Raw genomic sequence first — 19,285 nt, forward strand, 5'->3', positions numbered from 1 at the left:
ATCTGGTTTGATTTCACTTCACGTGAATACGTAGGCAGTCCTCAAGGACACAACCATCCCCACTTCCAACTTCCAACCTCAACTATCAACCATCCCAACCATAAACTTTCAATTATCACGCCAACCATAAACTTTCAACCTCTATTTTCAACCTTCCAACCTCAATTAAAATCCTTTCCACAACCAACACCTCTATACTGGGGGCTCCTTATTGTCGCTCAGCCTCTTTTTTACCAAAGTCCAGAGTAATCTTCTCATCCTGGGGGCTTCTCTTCCAAGATGCCACCCTTCCTTTATTCCTCTAAGTCTAGCTAGTACTCGGTCTGGACAATGACAAAGGTCTTAGATCAATTCTCCAAGTCATCGTGCCTCAAGAGGGATCTCTTTTACAGCAAACGGTGGTGAAGGAAGTCCTAGTAGACAGATGGTCTATGGCTCATGCCTTGCCTTTATGTGCCTTCATCATTCTTGCGATTCTTATACCTTTGGAACTGATACGCATTGTCACCCACACTTGGCTAGGGGTTGCGCATGCTTAAGCAAAGTCTGTCAAAGTCATCGTGTGGCGTCAGTCAAACCTAAGTCTACATTTTGCGTCGCATCCATATAAGGTCTGCGTCCACGTCAGTCCTATGTCTAAAGCCCATTGAATATGCATAACGCATTACAAACGACAAACTTCTTTGAACAAGTTTTAAACAACTTTTATAAAGAAACGCCTTTTGCAAAACCTATGTGTTTCCTCATTCGAGGTCCATGTGATAATTGCTTACGTGCATATGTGTTTATGTTCTATTTGCATATTAGATTGCATTCTTGTGTGGCTAATATCCATGCAGGTAAGTATCAGAAGCAGTGCTCGCTCCAACTGGGGGCTTCACCCAAGTCTTCGTTCTCCCCAGCGCAGCAGTATTTTGCAGTATTGCTCACTCAAGATTTATTCCATGACGATCAAGATGTTCCTAGTCGTCAAAATATTTGTCCCCAGCGCAGCAGTATTTTGCAGTATTGCTCACTCAAGATTTCTTCCACGGCGATCAAGATGTTTTTAATCGTCAATATATTCCCCAACAAGAGTTCGCTTGAGACCGACGCAAGCAGATTCAACCTCAAGTTTTTTTGCCAGAGTTCGCTTGAGACCAACGCAAGCAGATTCCCCAGCAGTTTCTACCGACGTCCTGCTACCCTCGATATTATTGTTTCCTCACGGAGTTCGGCAAAGGTGTTGTTCTCCAGAAGTTCCCAAGCCAAAGCCTCCTTCCTTAGGTTTGTGGACCCAAAGTTAGGATTCTTACCCCTAGATTCTTAGATCCCAAAATAGCTTCCTTTAGGTTCATAAACCTTTAAGCTCCCACACCAACATCCTTAGGTTCATAAACCCACAAATCCTTTTGGAGTTCTCATACCTCAGAAAGCTTAAGCGCACGCGTTTAAAACAAGAATTAGTAACCCAGTAAGTTCCTAAACTTAACCCTAGGATCCCAAATCCTCTTAGGTTCACAAGCCTTTAAGTTCTCACACCAGCCGTCCTTTTAGGTTCATATACCCAGGTTCATACGCCTAGCTTCTTTAGGTTCCCAAACTCCCTAGAGTTCATACACTTCTACCCTTAGGATCATATTCTTTAGGATCACCTTATACCTTTTAGGATCATATTCCTTTGGGATCATCACTTCCTTAGAGTTCCTACACCCAAACCTTGGTTACCCCTACAGTTGAACTTATATTTGGCCTCCTCCCCGTCGATGCTTTCCTTTAGGGTCCCACACCCTAGCACAATCCTTACATATCCTTTAGGTCTTACCCTTAGCTCCTACGCTTACCCTTAGCTCCTATGCACCTCCGAAAGCATCTCGAGAAAAAGTCTCAGGTATGGTCTCTTCTTATGGCTGGCGAGCTTCCTTACGTAGTCTAATGGACTTTAAACGACCCTCCCCGATAGTCGACAGACTCTAAAATGTTCCCGACGACAGGTCCTTGGCTCAGACCCCTTGAGCCGCCTCGCGTCGCCTTAGTCGTCAGGTTGTAATCTTCGATTGACCTGATGGCTATACTTTGACTTTCGCCTTGTCCAAGCCTCAGTCAAAGTGGGGGCTCTGTAGATACCTCGTTTCTGCACCCCTCGCAAAACACCCGGTGATGATTGGGCCGCATGTTTGGTACGCGGAACGATTTGTGACAGTTCGTAAGATTATCGTCAAGTGATTGCTCAAACATTAATGTCTACCTCTTAGTTGTCATCTACGTCCCGATACGGTCGTTTTGGCAGTAATTAGAGTTCATTTGGAGTCTGGGTCAAAAACCGTCTTCATTTCCTAAAACCGTCAAATCCCGAGTCAAAGCAATGTGCTTGTCTACCTAAGGTTAGGATGTCATAAAATGTTGGGATTATATCTCATTTTGAGTCCCGTGTCACTTCTTTGGTCTAAACTAAAAGTTTACATTACAAAATGTGCATTTCATTTAGTTAAAATGACAACCCGATCTTTAGGCCCGTTTTACGAGGTGATAACGAATTTTTTGGGTCAGGCCTATTTCACAGAAAGTTCTAGATCTTTCTCTTAGCTTTCCAACGCCACCGAAATCACCTTAATCCGAGTCTTGTAGAGGAAGTTATGCCTAAAATACGACAGGCTGTCAAACGCGTTTTCTACGCGCAGAGGAACCTACCCGGGAAAGGACGCGGCGGGTCTTTGCGCCTCTTCCAAGGGACGCGGCACCTTTGCGCCTTTTCCCAGGGCTTTCTTTTTGTCCAAGTTTCCGTGTTTTAACCTAAGTCGGTTGTTTCCGGATCTTTCCTTCCGTATCCTAGTCTTACCATAATTCCGTCGTGTGATTAGTATAAATAGGAGCCTTCGTTCCTCATATTTCTCACGCGAGTGTCCGCCCTTCTCTTCTCCCTTTGCATTCTAGACTTCGTTCTTACTAATTGGCGCCTACGTGCTTGGACTTCCGACCACGTAAGCTCGGATCTTCCGGGTACCCGACCTCTCCGTTGCATGACCGACCAATTTGACCACTACACTCAATCAATCTAATTAATCAACTTGTTAAATCGTTTTCCTCTTTCGAGGGCACTCTTTCCTTGCATTCGCGTCGAGCATCACTAATCGATCTTCTTAGTTCATCTCGTTCCGTCAACATGTAAGTCTGAGGGTGTATAATTCTCTTTATTTATTGTATTTTAATTATTGTATAACAATTGTAAGGTTTATGTCGAAAACACCATTAAAACCGATTTCTAAAAACCGTCTTTAAAAACCTCTTTTTGCGGATTTCCGGTGAGAGAGACGTCGAGAAAAGACGCAAGAAATCGCCGCGCCTATTCGAAGGACCGAGCATTTCTTGCGCCTCTTCGTGAGGCTGCCGCAGTTCCTGCTTCTTTTCTTCTTCTTCGTCCTCTGTAATTCGTGTGTTTTGTTATTTATTTCTTATATTTGTCTTTAATTCGTTCACATGATAGCATAATTAACTCATGTATATTAATCATCATCATTAACATGTTTAATCCGTCTTTAAATCCGACTTAAATCCCAAATAATCCATATTTACGGGTTTTCGTCATTAAATTCAAACCCGGATTTCAGAGATTCAATTTGTTCATATTGAGTTTCTGGAATTCGTCATTGATATAGTTTTAATCTGTCTTTTGTCATATTCGTCATTTATTCATCGTATCTAATGTTGGTTAATCAATTTCAATAGATAAATCATTCATTAACATCGACCCTTCACATAATTAATCCGTTTATTTCCGTCTCATCCATGTTTTACTGTTTTTATGACCTCAATCATATGTAAATAATTCATTAATCACTTTCATCCGAGTCTAATATCGTAATCAATCCATTAATTTACCAATTAACCTTAACGATTTGCGTTCCGCCTTCACTGAGGAGAACTCACCCTTGGAAACAGACGCAAAGAATCGCCGCGCTTGCGCCTCTTCCAAAGGGCGCGATTCTATTGCGCTACTGTTCAGGATGGGTTACGCCTCGAACTCCTTTTTCGCCTTGACGTAATTAATTAGGCTACGTATTAATTCACTATTATTCGTAATATCACCTTCGATCCATTCGTAATTCTTTCTTTTGTTCGTTTTCTCAAATTATCCGTTTTAAAGGTATTTTCGACATAAATCGCCTATTCCAATGTAATTATTGTAATTTCTGTTATTGTAATTTATCGTTATTGTATTTCTTTTATCATTTGTATGTTTTTACATGTAAATCAACATTAAATCCTACTTCGACCCAATTGTATGCTGATTACGTGTCAACCGACTTAGTCTAATTCTCACATGCTAGGATTAATCTATGGATGTTGCATTGCATGCATTACAACCGACGATATATCGAGTACGAATAACTTCCCTAATCATTAGTAGAGGCCGCTATCGAGGCGGGCGGGATTAGGTGTTCGATCAAAAGAGCTTCCTAATACGTACCCTCACCCCTTACTCCAGATCTCCGTGAGCACCCGTGTTCATTGGCATCCACGAGAGTCATTCTAGACATAGAATGCTAAGGGTAACGATTGCCTAGTGTTCATGTCACTACTTTATGTCTTGACATGACATGAGGTATTCGAACGGTTCCAATTTCCCATAAAAATTGGTGGCGACTCCTTACAAAATGCAAACGCTTGTTCCCCGTTTCTCACCAAGCGCCCCCGTGGGCGGCCCGCTGTCCACAGCGATCAAAAGAATAAACAAAAAAAAACGTCAGCATAATTTCGGCATTATGACGACATAAAATGGACAAACCCAAAAAAAAAAACACAACCTACAAAACAAAACAAGGGCAATCCCGCCCAAAATCCAACCAAACAGAACAAAAAACAATTCACAAAAAAGAAACACAAAAAACGACTCGCCCATCTTTTCAAGCAAAAGACGAGTCAAAACCACAAAAAACGGCATTTCAAGACCCATACAAGGTCAGCCAACGAACCAAAATACGTTCCCAAGGCAATGGGAAATTTTTCTATGGCTCGAAAAGGTAATTCATGCGCCAATTTGAGCACAAGCTGTTGGAATATGTGTCGTCCGACAATAATGCGATCACAACTGTTGATCATGATGATCACATGTTTAAATCTCATTTTAAAGAATACAATTGGGAAGTAATATTTTACTAACAACTGGTCCACACATATTGGTAATGATTGGCTAACTAGAGTTTGACATTACTGTCGTGCGACGGTCGTGATCAGTTGATCCCCTTAGGTCATACCTAAAGGGTAACACTCTTAATTGATCATTTAATTGATCGTATGATGATACGGGTTAATTAAATACTTAAAATTGACGGATGATTTTGGAAGTAATATTTACGTGTCTCATTGTAATTTGATTAAATAAGATACGGTCTAAGTAATCGAATTGTTTTAATTACTTAGATGAAATTATTGTTTAAGGAAACAATTGCATTTGAATGAATAAATTATTATAAATACAAGATGTTGTGATTTATAATTGGTAAATTATTTTGGTACAAGTAATTATGAATTACTAAGTCGATTTTTGTATATGACGTATTTTTATTAATGCGTTGATTTTTAATATGTTAAAAATACATAACAATTTTATGTGACATGTGACATATGACAAATTGACAAATTGACAAAGATAAAATGGAGTCCATTTTATCCATGTAAACCGAAATTAATGGGAGTATTAGGAACATATTGTGTTGATTATGTTAGTGGTAAACATAATCATTTCCTTCTAGACCTAGCCATGCAACCCTACTTGCTCTTGTGAAGACCACCTTGTGCATGTATTGGCCCTCTTTCCTTCCCCATTCCTCATTTTACCTAATATACACTACCAAAAACCTTTTAGTGTATTATTCAATTTCATTCATCTAAAATAAGAATTTTAGAAAGATAAAATCTTCTTTCTCCTCCCTCTCTCTAAACCGAAATAATAGAGAGATCAAATAAGTTTTTGGGTCAATTTTTACACAAAATTAATACTGTTCTAGTAATAATAATATTAATTTTATTAAGTTGTTATCTTAGGTATAAAACCTTGGGAGGGATTCTCTTCTTGAATCCTTGTTCATCCAATTAAGGAGAGCTCAAGAACAAGAGAGTAGGAGAACTCTCTTGTGCCCATATAAACCGAAATCCTCATTGTAAGAATGAAGATTTCTTCCTTATTTTACTTATAGTTTGCATGCATAACATCATCTTTTAATTTTATGACTAAATTAAAATTATAACATTATGAATATGTTGAGTATAGAGATATAGATTTCTAACAAGCAGTATCAAGAGCCTTGGTTGTTTGCATGCAAATCGGTTATAGTTTTTCCGAGTTATACGATTAACATATAAAACTTGTAAATTTGTGTTATTATGATATATCACGAAATAAATTTATGCATGTTAAAATTTCTGGTCCCAAAATATTTTTAGGATATTTTGGTTAATTTATGGATTTTTATTGTTCATCTTATATAATAATGGCATTAAAAATATGATTTTATGATTAAAATGTCATTTTCGGACTAAAATTAGCTAAACTTCGAATTTTCCAGTGATTTTTGTATATGTTGTCACATGTTTTATTTTTAGATGACCTGTAAATTTTCAGAATTTTTGGAGTTTTTATGCTCAAAATATGGATTTTTCATGATAAAAATCGGATGTAGATGAAAAATAGGTTAATATGAGAAATATTTCGAATCTGGTCATATTAATTAGTATGTTGTCACATGAAATTTTATAAAATGTGTGTAAAATAATAAGCTATATTGAAGTCTTTATGCATGATTTATGAATTTTTGATGAAAAATAGCATAAATAGTGACTTAATTAGTGAATAATTGCTAAAACATACTCCATGACTAAAGAGAAATGTCACATGTTGCATTTTATTATCTTTTTCAGATCTAAAATTGAAAAGTTGATGAATAAAATTTTTCTCATGTTTTTATGATTATTATTGATAAATCCGATAAACCGCAACATAGTTTTTCCGATAAATATTTCGAAATTTTAACCTAAGTTTTTGAACATTATGAGTGTCATGGTATTTTTCCAGAATGTTCATAAGTTTAAATTTCAAATTTTGAATTTATTTGGAATTTTTGTGATTTATTTGAAGTTTATAGCATTTTATTGTAATTTTGGGTCCATTAATGAACAATTTTAAGAAATATGAGTTAATTATGGTCAAATAGTTAGTGGAGACTAATTTTGAGTCCTAAGAAGGTTAGGGTAATTAACTTGTGCATAAATATGAATTTATGTATTTTATTGTGATTTTAAAAGGTTGAATCACGCAAATCCGTAAAAACCGTTTAATATACGATATTGGCTACTTAAAGGCGATTTAGCATAAAATTGGGCATGTTCATACATATTATAATGCTGCATTTTTATTATGATTGTCATAATTTTATTTTATGTAATTTTTGAATTATGTAATTTTTACTTAGTATGGCCTTAGTTTTAATTGGTATTTCTCAAAATGTATGGGAATATCGATTCGGTTGTAATTTATTGTGATCTCGTATCACCGCTTTGTAATTTAATAGTTTTATTTTATTTTAATTACAAATGTATAATAAGAAATTATGTTATTTGTTATGTAATTTAATTATTCCGGAGTTCCTTGAAGACGGTGTCACACAAGAAGGCGATACATAAAGACGGTGTTACCTCGAGATGCGTGCCAAAACCGAAGTTCAAGGGACCAATGTAGTTGGTTTCCGAATATGTAATAGTTAATTAGATTTTCTATTTTAGGAAGGCCATACTAGGATTTATTTTTATGTTTTGCATTTTATTTATATGTTGCATGCATCGCTAAATCGTCATAACTAAAACATGCATTATCATTTAATCGAGTATATCGACCGTGTCAATTAGAATTATCGTAGTTCACCGCTTTAGTTCACTTAAAACGTGATAGATAATAAATTGACATGACCTCTCGCTAAAAATAAACAATTGAGACATAGCCTTACCAAAAGTAGAAACCATGAAAACCTATTTCGCGTGGGAGTGCACTCGGCTATCCCTGGGTACAAACCTTGTTACGTAGGGGAAGTGGGTGATAAATGTCTATCCACCGAATTCGTGTTGATGAGGGTTTCATCGGTCATCCCGTGCCCAAGTTAATGTGAATTTGGATCATGGACACATTTATTCGATATTTGGATTGACCTCAACGGAAGTATTCGTGACCGTAGTCGCATGTGTTCCGGGCTATAGATAAATATTAATGTAAATTTTATCGACCAAGAGTTCTAAAAGTAGAACCGATTAAAAGTTAATCCACCGAGTTATATTAATAAGGGTTTCATCGGCTATCCCGTGCCTAAGTTGATATGAATTTGGGTCTTGAAATCATTTATCTAAGTTGGGTAGAGGTCACTAGATAAATGCCATAAAACTTGTTTAAATTATTTTTACGAGTATTATTTTGAAAACGACATATGATTTTATTCCTTCTATATTTTGTTTTGTAGACTGCTCTTATTTCTCATAACAAATGGCAAATCCAAACACCAACGCCACGCCTCTCACTAATACTTCATGGCTCCAATCCTTCATGGATCGATGTAAACTTGAAAAGAATGGGTCAAATTTCTCCGATTGGGATGCCCAACTCAAATTAGCCGCCCAAGGTGACGACAAGCTTCGTTACCTCACCGAGGCCTCTCCACCCGAACCTAAAACTAGGTCGACCGCCGCCACTAGGCAAGCATATGAGGCTTACCATAAGGATTCCGCTGCAATGAAAAATGTGTTGATCTTTGCGATGGAGGCGGATCTCCAAAGGAGAGCCTTTAAAATGGGCACCGCTAATGAAATATACTCCAAGCTTGTGACAATATTTTCACAAACTCCGCGGATCGTCCAATATGAGGCGGCCGCGGCATTCTTTGATCTCGACTTCAAAGAGGGCCAAAAGGTTAACCCTCATGTGCTCAAACTAATGGAGCTAGTCGAGACCTTGAAGATTCAAAAAGTTGAAATCCCCAAAGAACTCATTGTAAATAGGATTATACACTCCTTATCCAAAGTCAAAGCGTATGTTCAATTCCGGGTGAATTTTAACATGCAAAACAAGGACGTGTCTCTTGAAGAATTGCACAAGTTACTTGTGCAAGCCGGAAGAGACATGGGGTTAAATGTCAACCCACCCAAGGATGTGCTTAACATAAGCACCAAGAGTAAGGGGAAGTTAAAAAAGAATGGGAAGAAAGGTAAGAAGCAAGCTCCCACTTTCACCAAAGCTAAGACTTATGAAGCTAGCACTTCCAAAATCAAGAAGGGTCCTCTTGATAAATGTCATTATTATTATAATGGTGTTGGACATTGGAAAAGAAATTGTTCCAAATACCTTGGTGATATTAAGGCTGGAAAGATCACTCTAGTAGGTAAATGACTATCCTTTCTTTTATGTTTCTAATTCAACTATGGTATTGTGATACAAAGTTGTGATAATGTATCCCCTTTTATTGTAAATAGGGCCTCCACCATGCAAGGACAAGGGAAAAGAAAAGCAAACTTGAGAAACCATCGAGAAGTTAGGAATAGCTTCCATGAAGCTTCGCTTTTTATTGTCTTATTTTAATTATGTTTTGGATTTTAGAACCTTTTGATTTCCGTGTTCGACATGGAAATGTATTTTGGATATTGGTTGTATTTTGGATAATGGTGGCTTGGTTTGCAACCCAAGTCACCCGTTTTATCATTTTTATCCTTGTTCTAAAATTCGTCTTTACATGCTTGCTCATAGAAACATATGATTATTCACTTAAAGTGATCTAATAGAAAACTATAATGATGGGATTCATTATATGACCACAAGCTAAAGACTTGTGTATGATCATTTACAAAGTGATATTGAGTTAATGAACTCTCTTAAAGGAAAGTTAATCACCAAGTACACTTACGAAATCTAAAACTATTAGTCAACCTATGAGATAGTCCTCCTTCTACTTCAAAATCATTATTTGTGTCTCATAAGCTATCTTTGAATCTCTAGTGTATTTATTCTAAAGATAGAGTGGGAGAAAAATGAAGACACAAAGAACACCAAGATAAATTTGTGTAAATGAGATCTACGCAAGGAAGAATGATTTGAATAGAGGTATATCTATTAATATAGTATACACGAATAGATGAGATCTATGGTCTCGAATAGATCTACATGACAAGAGAGACCAAGTGAAGTAATCAAAAGAATATGTTCTCAAGATAACAAGAATATGTTCTCAAGATAACTACACGAGGAGACCAAAAGAAAGTTTTGGAAGAAGAATGACTAATGCAAAGTCTTAATTGACTAGTTTATAATATCTTTGACCAATAGTTTCAATATTGATATTTACTTAAGAGCCTAAATGAATCAAAGTTACAAGGATTGATATACCGATATTCTAAATAGCTACGTTAAGTATTAACCACGCAAAAGTCATTACTTAACCTCATTATGAAAATGAATTGGTTAAACCTCCTTCCGAAAAAGGTATTTTGAAGGACATGTATTAGATTTGACATTGCTACGCATCATTATGATACGAATGAGTTAGAGATTAAAATCTCTTTCCATAAGGTTAAGATGAGACCACTTCAAAATAGGTATTTTGAAAGGATATGATGGGAACATATATGGTTTTATCTCAATAACTTAACAAAGCAATAAATTTCAATTTTTGAAATGTCTCAATTGAGTAGTCAATTGCGAATCATGTGGAATTTAGTGGGAATTGGAAATTATCGTGTGAAGACATGGAATTTAGTGGGAGCAATCATCTTATAAAAAATTTATAACTCACTACTCATTGAGAATGACGAGCAAATACCTTCTTTTATAAAGGAGTATTTGAGTTTTCAATTCTGGATAAAAATGGACTATGATGAATCCAATCACATCATGAGATGTTGGATAAGTATTGAGACATACACATTGAATCAACGAGAAACGTAGGTTATTCATGTAAATGAAAATGGATTTGCCATTAGCAGTCGTGGTCGTTCCTTGAACCTAAGAATGGTTGATCTCATGATTATTAGTTACTAATGTTTCTGCCATTAGAATAATCATGCACATGTCCAAATAATGATTCATATGCATAAAAGCATGATGAATCGTTGGCGAGCCATACAAGAAACGTTATGAATTCTCGAGGAGAATTTGATGAGCGATTTCAGTGTTTGACAAGAAGACTCTGTTGTGTGTCAAGAGATTGCACATATTGCAGTTCGAACACATGTAAGGATTTATGAAAATCCTAAGCTTTTCAAGCTAAAAGGAGAAATAGGAAGTTTGGAAAGATACTTAGTTGAATAAGAAGTTACTCAAAACTAATTTTTCCTAATATGCTAGGACTTGTGAGAAGTGCTAGGCTAATCATCTTGACAATTGTTGCAAGATTCTACAAAACATATACCTAGTGCATTGTGTGTGGGTGGAGTACTTGATCAGTACAAGTTATATCATTCACCACAAATTCGTTTGTTATGTGATAATCGACAAAGAAGTTCTTTCAAGATAAAGAGCCGAAACCGAGGTTGGGAACCTAGATGTGTACTTGGTAAGGTTCATGCTATGATAGATAACATGAACGTAAAGGAAAATGCGATTAAAAGAATTTTGAACACATGGACACATGATATGTTAAACTTCTATTGCAATCAACAAGTGTTTACACACTTACGATATGCATCACAAGGTTGTAATACGGTATTGACTACCCGAGTGTGATGTCGACATTTGTCGTTTGAGTTATTATTAACTCACCTTATACTTTGTTACATCCAACGGGTTGTAGAGACAATTGAACCCCGTTTAAGTGAACACGGATTAGCATTGTATTCGCCCATAGTTACTTACATGAGGTGACGTCTCGAAGTGACTAGAATGTGATGCGATTGATGGCAAGTTCAAGTGCCATGGAGTCATATGAGAATGACTAGTCGATCACATATTGCATCATTTGTTAGGAACATTTTGTCGGGCCTTATGACCGCTTATAGAGTTCTGGCAAATTTATATAGCCTGGTCGTGGCGAGAGCTACTATAGTATTCTAATGAGTCGATTCTTTTGACTAAAAACTATTCGCCTAAGATGGCACAGTTTCAGATTAACTTTGATTTGTGTTACTACGACCTTCGTAAATGGGGTCAAATGGGCATATTTTGGGTTATGATGGCTGTGGCTAGTCGAAGGGAATGAGTGCGATAGGAATTGTCCACCCCTTGTCAGGGTTATAACAATATCTCAGGGCCACTCGAGGAGTAATGAACTGGAAATGCGTGGCCACGCTCGGAATGTATCCATGGTGGATAAATCCGGTCAATCAGTTATTCTCCAGATCGAGGAAACCACTCTCGATATGATCACTTGCAAGTACGACCTGAAAGACACCTTGCATTGAGTGGAAGATAGTAATGGGACAAGAGAATTGGTGACGCAGACTTGTCGAGGACAAGTGGGAGATTGTTGGAATATGTGTCCTCCGACAATAATGCGATCACAACTGTTGATCATGATGATCACATGTTTAAATCTCATTTTAAAGAATACAATTGGGAAGTAATATTTTACTGTCAACTGGTCCACACATATCGGTAATGATTGGCTAACTAGAGTTTGACATTACTGTCGTGCGACGGTCGTGATCAGTTGATCCCCTTAGGTCATACCTAAAGGGTAACACTCTTAATTGATCATTTAATTGATCGTATGACGATACGGGTTAATTAAATTACTTAAAATTGACGGACGATTTTGGAAGTAATATTTACGTGTCTCATTGTAATTTGATTAAATAAGATACGGTCTAAGTAATCGAAATGTTTTAATTATTTAGATGAAATTATTGTTTAAGGAAACAATTGCATTTGAATGAATAAATTATTATAAATACAAGATGTTGTGATTTATAATTGGTAAAATATTTTGGTACAAGTAATTATGAATTACTAAGTCGATTTTTGTATATGACGTATTTTTATTAATGCGTTGATTTTTAATATGTTAAAAATACATAACAATTTTATGTGACATGTGACATGTGACATATGACAAATTGACAATTTAACAAAGATAAAATGGAGTCCATTTTATCCATGTAAACCGAAATTAAGGGGAGTATTAGGAACATATTGTGTTGATTATGTTAGTGGTAAACATAATCATTTCCTTCTAGACCTAGCCATGCAACCCTACTTGCTCTTGTGAAGACCACCTTGTGCATGCATTGGCTCTCTTTCCTTCCCCATTCCACCCGGTTTTTGAGAGGAGAAAACCAAGGGTTTTTCTCCTCATTTTACCTAATATACACTACAAAAAACCTTTTAGTGTATTATTCAATTTCATTCATCTAAAATAAGAATTTTAGAAAGATAAAATCTTCCTTCTCCTCCCTCTCTCTAAACCGAAATAATAGAGAGATCAAATAAGTTTTGGGGTCAATTTTTACACAAAATTAATATTGTTCTAGTAATAATAATATTAATTTTATTAAGTTGTTATCTTGGGTATAAAACCTTGGGAGGGATTCTCTTCTTGAATCCTTGTTCATCCAATTAAGGAGAGCTCAAGAATAAGATAGTAGGAGAACTCTCTTGTGCCCATATAAACCAAAATCCTCAATGTAAGAATGAAGATTTCTTCCTTATTTTACTTATAGTTTGCATGCATAAGATCATCTTTTAATTTTATGATTAAATTAAAATTATAACATTATGAATATGTTGAGTATAGAGATATAGATTTCTAACACAAGCCGGTCAAAATTCAAAAACGACCACAAAAAGGGCAAACGTGATTTTATCACGTCTCAAGGCGACCTAAACTACCAATAAGGTCCATTTCAAGGCAAACTGACTCAATTCAAGCTCAAACAGACGCTTATTTTGTCAGACATAAGACCGTCACAAAAGGCAAAAATTCCAATTTTGCCCACAATACCCAACAAAGGTCCACAATGGCAAAAATGATCTCTCCCGACTACAATGCAACCTAGTGGGACCCATTACCCAAGCAAATAAACTTGGCATTGTGAAATGAGACGGTTTCTCACCTCGCTCATGTTTTTCGAGCATAGGGAGCGGGAACGGGGACCAAAATGCAAACTAAAAACACCCCTATACTCCTAAACAGGTTTCTAACCTAATGCAATCATCAATTTCACTCGAAATGGGCTCAATCAAAAATGCCCAAATCGATTTTCTAGGGTAAAATTTCGCCCTAATTCAATTAAGCTAAAGACCAACAAATTTAAATGGATTCGAGAGGAAATGCATACCTTGAGATGACATTATGGTTGATGGCACGAATGGAAGCTAGCAAAAATCCAACAATGGCGAGTTTTTGCGAGTTTTTGTGTAGAAGGTTGAAGATGAATGAGGAATGACGAGCAGCCAAACCTCGCGTCTTTTTACAGAAAAAAGGGAAGTCCTTTTGGTTCGCCAGGTGGCTCGCGCCTCAATAAGGCGTCCCTTACTCTTTCAGCGAATTTTGGGCTTTGGCCCAATTTCCACATAACAAACTTCAAATTTTCATTGACGATATCAAAAATCATCATTCTCTCAGAGACAAAAACAAATAGTGAAAATTTAACTTCGCTATTTTCGAAATTTTCAAACAAACGGCGATCAAAACCACCAATTTCAAAATAATAGTGAAAATTCAAAATTCACTATTTTCTTCAAATTTCAATTAATAGTGAAGATTCCAAATTCGCTATTTCCTACACCTGTCAATGGCGGCACATAAACCGTCACTTTAAATAATAGTGAAGATTCCAAATTCATTATTTCATCAAATGTCAACGGCGACACATAAACCGTCACTTCAAATAATAGTGGAGATTCCAAATTCACTATTTCATCAAATATCAACGGCGGCACATAAACCGACACTTCAATTAATAGTGAAGATTCCAAATTCACTATTTCCATCAAATGTCAACGGCGGCACATAAACCGCCAATTTCAATCAATAGTGAAGATTCCAAATTCACTATTTCCATCACATGTCAACGACGGCACATAAACCGTCACTTCAAATGATAGTGAAGATTCCAAATTCACTATCTCTTTCAAATGTCAACGGCAGCACATAAACCGTCGCTTCAATCAATAGTGAAAATTCCAAATTCACTATTTCTTTCAAATGTCAACGACGGCACATAAACCGTCGCTTCAATCAATAGTGAAAATTCCAAATTCACTATTTCTTTCAAATGTCAACGGCGACACATAAACCGCCACTTCAAATTCAAAAACGAGTAGTGGAAGTTCAAATTCACTATTCCTTCAAATACCAACAGGGGGCTTCCTTGCGGAACCCGCTTATTTCAATAACATTGATGGTGGAATTCAAGATCCACTATTCCCACGGCGGCATCACGAATTCGCTACTTTCAAAACTAGCCCATTTGACATGGCTATTCTCACGGTTCATTAACCGACCGCCCTATGGCTGGCGAGCCTTACTACGCGCCATGGCTGGCGAGCCTTACTACGCGCCATGGCTGGCGAGCCTTACTACGCGCCCTGGCTGGCGAGCCTTACTACGCGCCATGGCTGGCGAGCCTTACTACGCGCCATAGCTGGTGAGCCTTTGTCCGCATACGCGCAAGGACATATCCCGAAGACGCCTTGGGTGGAACTCCTTATCACAGCTGGCGAGCCTTTGTCCGCATACACCTAAGGACATATCCCGAAGATGCCTCGGGTACAACTCCTTACCAGAGCTGGCGAGCCTTTATCCGCAAACGTGCGAGGACATATCCGAAGATGCCTCAGGTATGACTCCTTCTTATGGCTGGCGAGCTTTTGTACGTAGTCTAACGGACTTTAAACGACCCGCACGGATAGTCGACAGACTCTAAACTGTTCCCGACTACAGGTCCTTGGCTCGTACCCTCGAGTCGCCTTGGCGTCAACCTTCCCGACGGCAGGTCCTTGGCCCGAATCCTTTCGAGCCGCCTCGACGTCGCTTGGGTCTCCAGGTTGTAATCTTCGATTGACCTGGAGGCTCTACTTTGACTTTCGCCCTTTCCAAGCCTCAATCAGATAAAATTGTATTTCTCGAAATTATACTAGAACACTATAGTTTCGGATCGGAACGAATTTCCAAATGTTTTCATTCTAATATCCATATCCAAACCAAAACTAAAGTTTGAGGATATTTGCTGCGTTTCTAATTTACGTACTTTTAACCCCTTAACCAACCTCATTTTACATGTCAATCGGCCTAATTAGTATCACTTTCATAGTCATTTACTTTCTATTTCCTCCATTTTCGGTCATTTTATAGAAAATAAGCTAGGTGGAGTAGTTTTAGTATGATTTTGGACTAAAACGAAGGCAAACCGACTCATTTGAAGATTGGAAATGAAGAGGAGACATGGCACGAAGACCATAGGTCAATAAAGTAGGATTTTGGGTGATTATGAAGCTAGATCCCACGACCTAGGACCAGCTCCCACGAGTCTAGAGGAAGCCAAGCTAAAGGAGGATAAGCATAGGGAGAACGCGCCCGAGTTCTTGGAGCCAAGAACTCAAGCGAGAACTCACCCGAGTTGCACCAGAACTCGCCCAAGTTCAACGACAGGATTCCACCTCATAAGGCGAACTCGCCCGAGTTCACCCACAACTCGAGCGAGGCAACGGATACCTCGCCTTTCCGCATTGTCACTTAACACTTCACTTACCCTAATCTTGTAACCGTCATATAAATACCCTACATTGTAATAATTGAAGAGAGGCCTGCTAATACTCTTTTATGCCTCCTTAGAGTTGTAACACCCCCTTTTTACCCGACCAAGGTAATGGAAGGATGTTACCATCTCGGTTTCCCGTGGCAGTGTTTCAAAACTCCAACTAAAGAACAACTTAAATAAGTAATAAGTAATAAGTTTAGTGATTTACAAACGATTAAATAAATGAATAATAAATGTAAACTATAACATATACAACTCGACCACTATCTAAGTCATTTAACTAGGTAGCTCGACTCCAAGTCCAAAGCGCGACCCGTATCCCGCGTGACACCAAATCAACCTGTACTCAACCTGCTCCCCATATGATCGGAAATATCATATGGATCGACACAGGCCAACCCGGAAATAGGTGACAATTTACACACAACCCAAATACGTCAGTTTCAATAATTAAACATAAGACACGACACACAATGTATGCAAATGTGCAACATGTCAATGATGTGAATAAGACACTATTATACAATCACCCCGGTACCGGGACATGGCCAAACGTACCCACAACCATCGGTGTTGGGGACACGTCCACGGCACCACACCTCACAAATAGGTACTCGGAACACGTCCGTGGTACCGGGCCCGAGAACGACTTGGATCCCCTACCAAACGTCGTGCCTCAACCACACGAGTCCTTCCGTAACTCAAGTCATTAATGTGCACATCCCTATTGAAGTGGGAAGCTCCAAGAGGGACTCAAGTGTAAGACGGTCTCCCAACCGTCTTACGTCTCCTCACAACAAGTATCACCGCCAATAATTTCCAACCACCACATATATCACTAAATGCATCACAGTATGCCAATATGCTCATTTCACAATGAATATGCATAACCCTTAGCAATTGTACCCTTTTCTCATATATCATGAATGCCAATCATACCACATACCCATGTATACCAACAACCACATGTTATAATGCAAATCCAATGACATTATGAAACCAACACTAATGACTCATTATCATGTTATGCAGAAATCCCAACAATACTATGAGACTAACAACAATTATCCACAACCATCATGTCATAATGCAATAACAACACAATAGTGACACATGCAACCATTTATAATTATTGAAACCGAGTAAGATTAACCTACCCTTTAGCATACTCCATAAGCCACTCGAAACCACCAAGTATCCATCTCATAAAACCGTCTCATCCTACATAAATTACATAATAGTATCACAATACATCCTACACTATTATACAATACAAAACTCCATATTATTACACATTAATTACCCTTAACCCCTACAACATAAAATGGGGGTTTAACAATACTAATGGGGTTTAAAAAGATCGGGGTTTAAAAAGATAAGGCCTCATCCAACAACTTTCACGCGTAAAAGAGATAGCGATATGTCACTCGGTCGAGTGCTCGGTTCAATTCACTCGGTCGAGTGAGGCTCCATTCGGTTGAGTGAGGTTCCACTCGGTCGAGTGCTCGGTTCACTCGGTCGAGTGAGGCTCCACTCGGTTGAGTGAACCATCCACTCGGTAGAGTGACACACAACAAGAGCTCTGGGTTGCTGTCTAGTGGGCACTCGGTCGAGTGAAGTGCTACTCAGTCGAGTGCCACTCCCACTAGGTCGAGTGCCAACTGCACTAGGTCTAGTGCTCAGCTACAGAAACCAGGTTATTATAAGAGTAGATTACTCTCCTTAATTATGGATCTAATCTTTGGATTACTCTTTAATCTTTCCACAATTTTGATTAATCTTCCAATAATCGTTCTTGTGATTTACTCCTCAATAGTTTAGATCTTGGATTACTTGGGTATGGGAAGATAAAGTGACAAGTTTTCATTTTTATGCAAGGATCCTCCTTTATTTATGTCCATTAATTGGTATATCTCTTATTCCCCTTTGATCCTATTCTTTTGTGGACAATAGGTTGTATGTTTAAGCTTTTTAAGAAGTGTAGATAAGTGGATGGGTAGGTAGACTTTTAATTAAATGTTATCTTTGTTCTTTAAAAAAAGTGGAATGTACTATTAGGTTACTTTTTTAAAAGGATGTTTGGTGTTTTGCAAACTTAGAATATTTATGATAATGTCACACTATTACATTATTGACTTTTTTTTAAATAATGGTTAGTACACAATTTCAACTGTTATTTGAAAATACAAGTATTTAATTTGCAATGAAAGATGTAAATATAAAATTATTTATTTACACCTTAAACCCTGTTTGTCGGAAATGGATCCTCTCTATTTCATTTCTCTCCATTTCCTCTCACAATCTCTTTAAATAATAATTTCCCCTTTTATTTTCATTTTCCTTTATTTTTATGCGTAAATTTAGAACCGTTAGATATTGTCAAAATGCGATCCGGACCATTGATAGGAACTTGCCTCTTCATTTCTTTTTAGAAAATAGAGAGAAATTGGGCTACTGTTTACTATGTAAAGGGAGAGAAATTGGGCTACTGTTTACTATGTAAAGTGAATTACGAATTACGAATTTGAACCAAATCGAACAGGGAATCATGTAACCTTGGTTGTAGGGACAAGCACCACAC

The sequence above is a fragment of the Silene latifolia genome, chromosome X, assembly GCF_048544455.1.
Source record: "Silene latifolia isolate original U9 population chromosome X, ASM4854445v1, whole genome shotgun sequence".
NCBI classification, from domain to species: Eukaryota; Viridiplantae; Streptophyta; class Magnoliopsida; order Caryophyllales; family Caryophyllaceae; genus Silene; species Silene latifolia.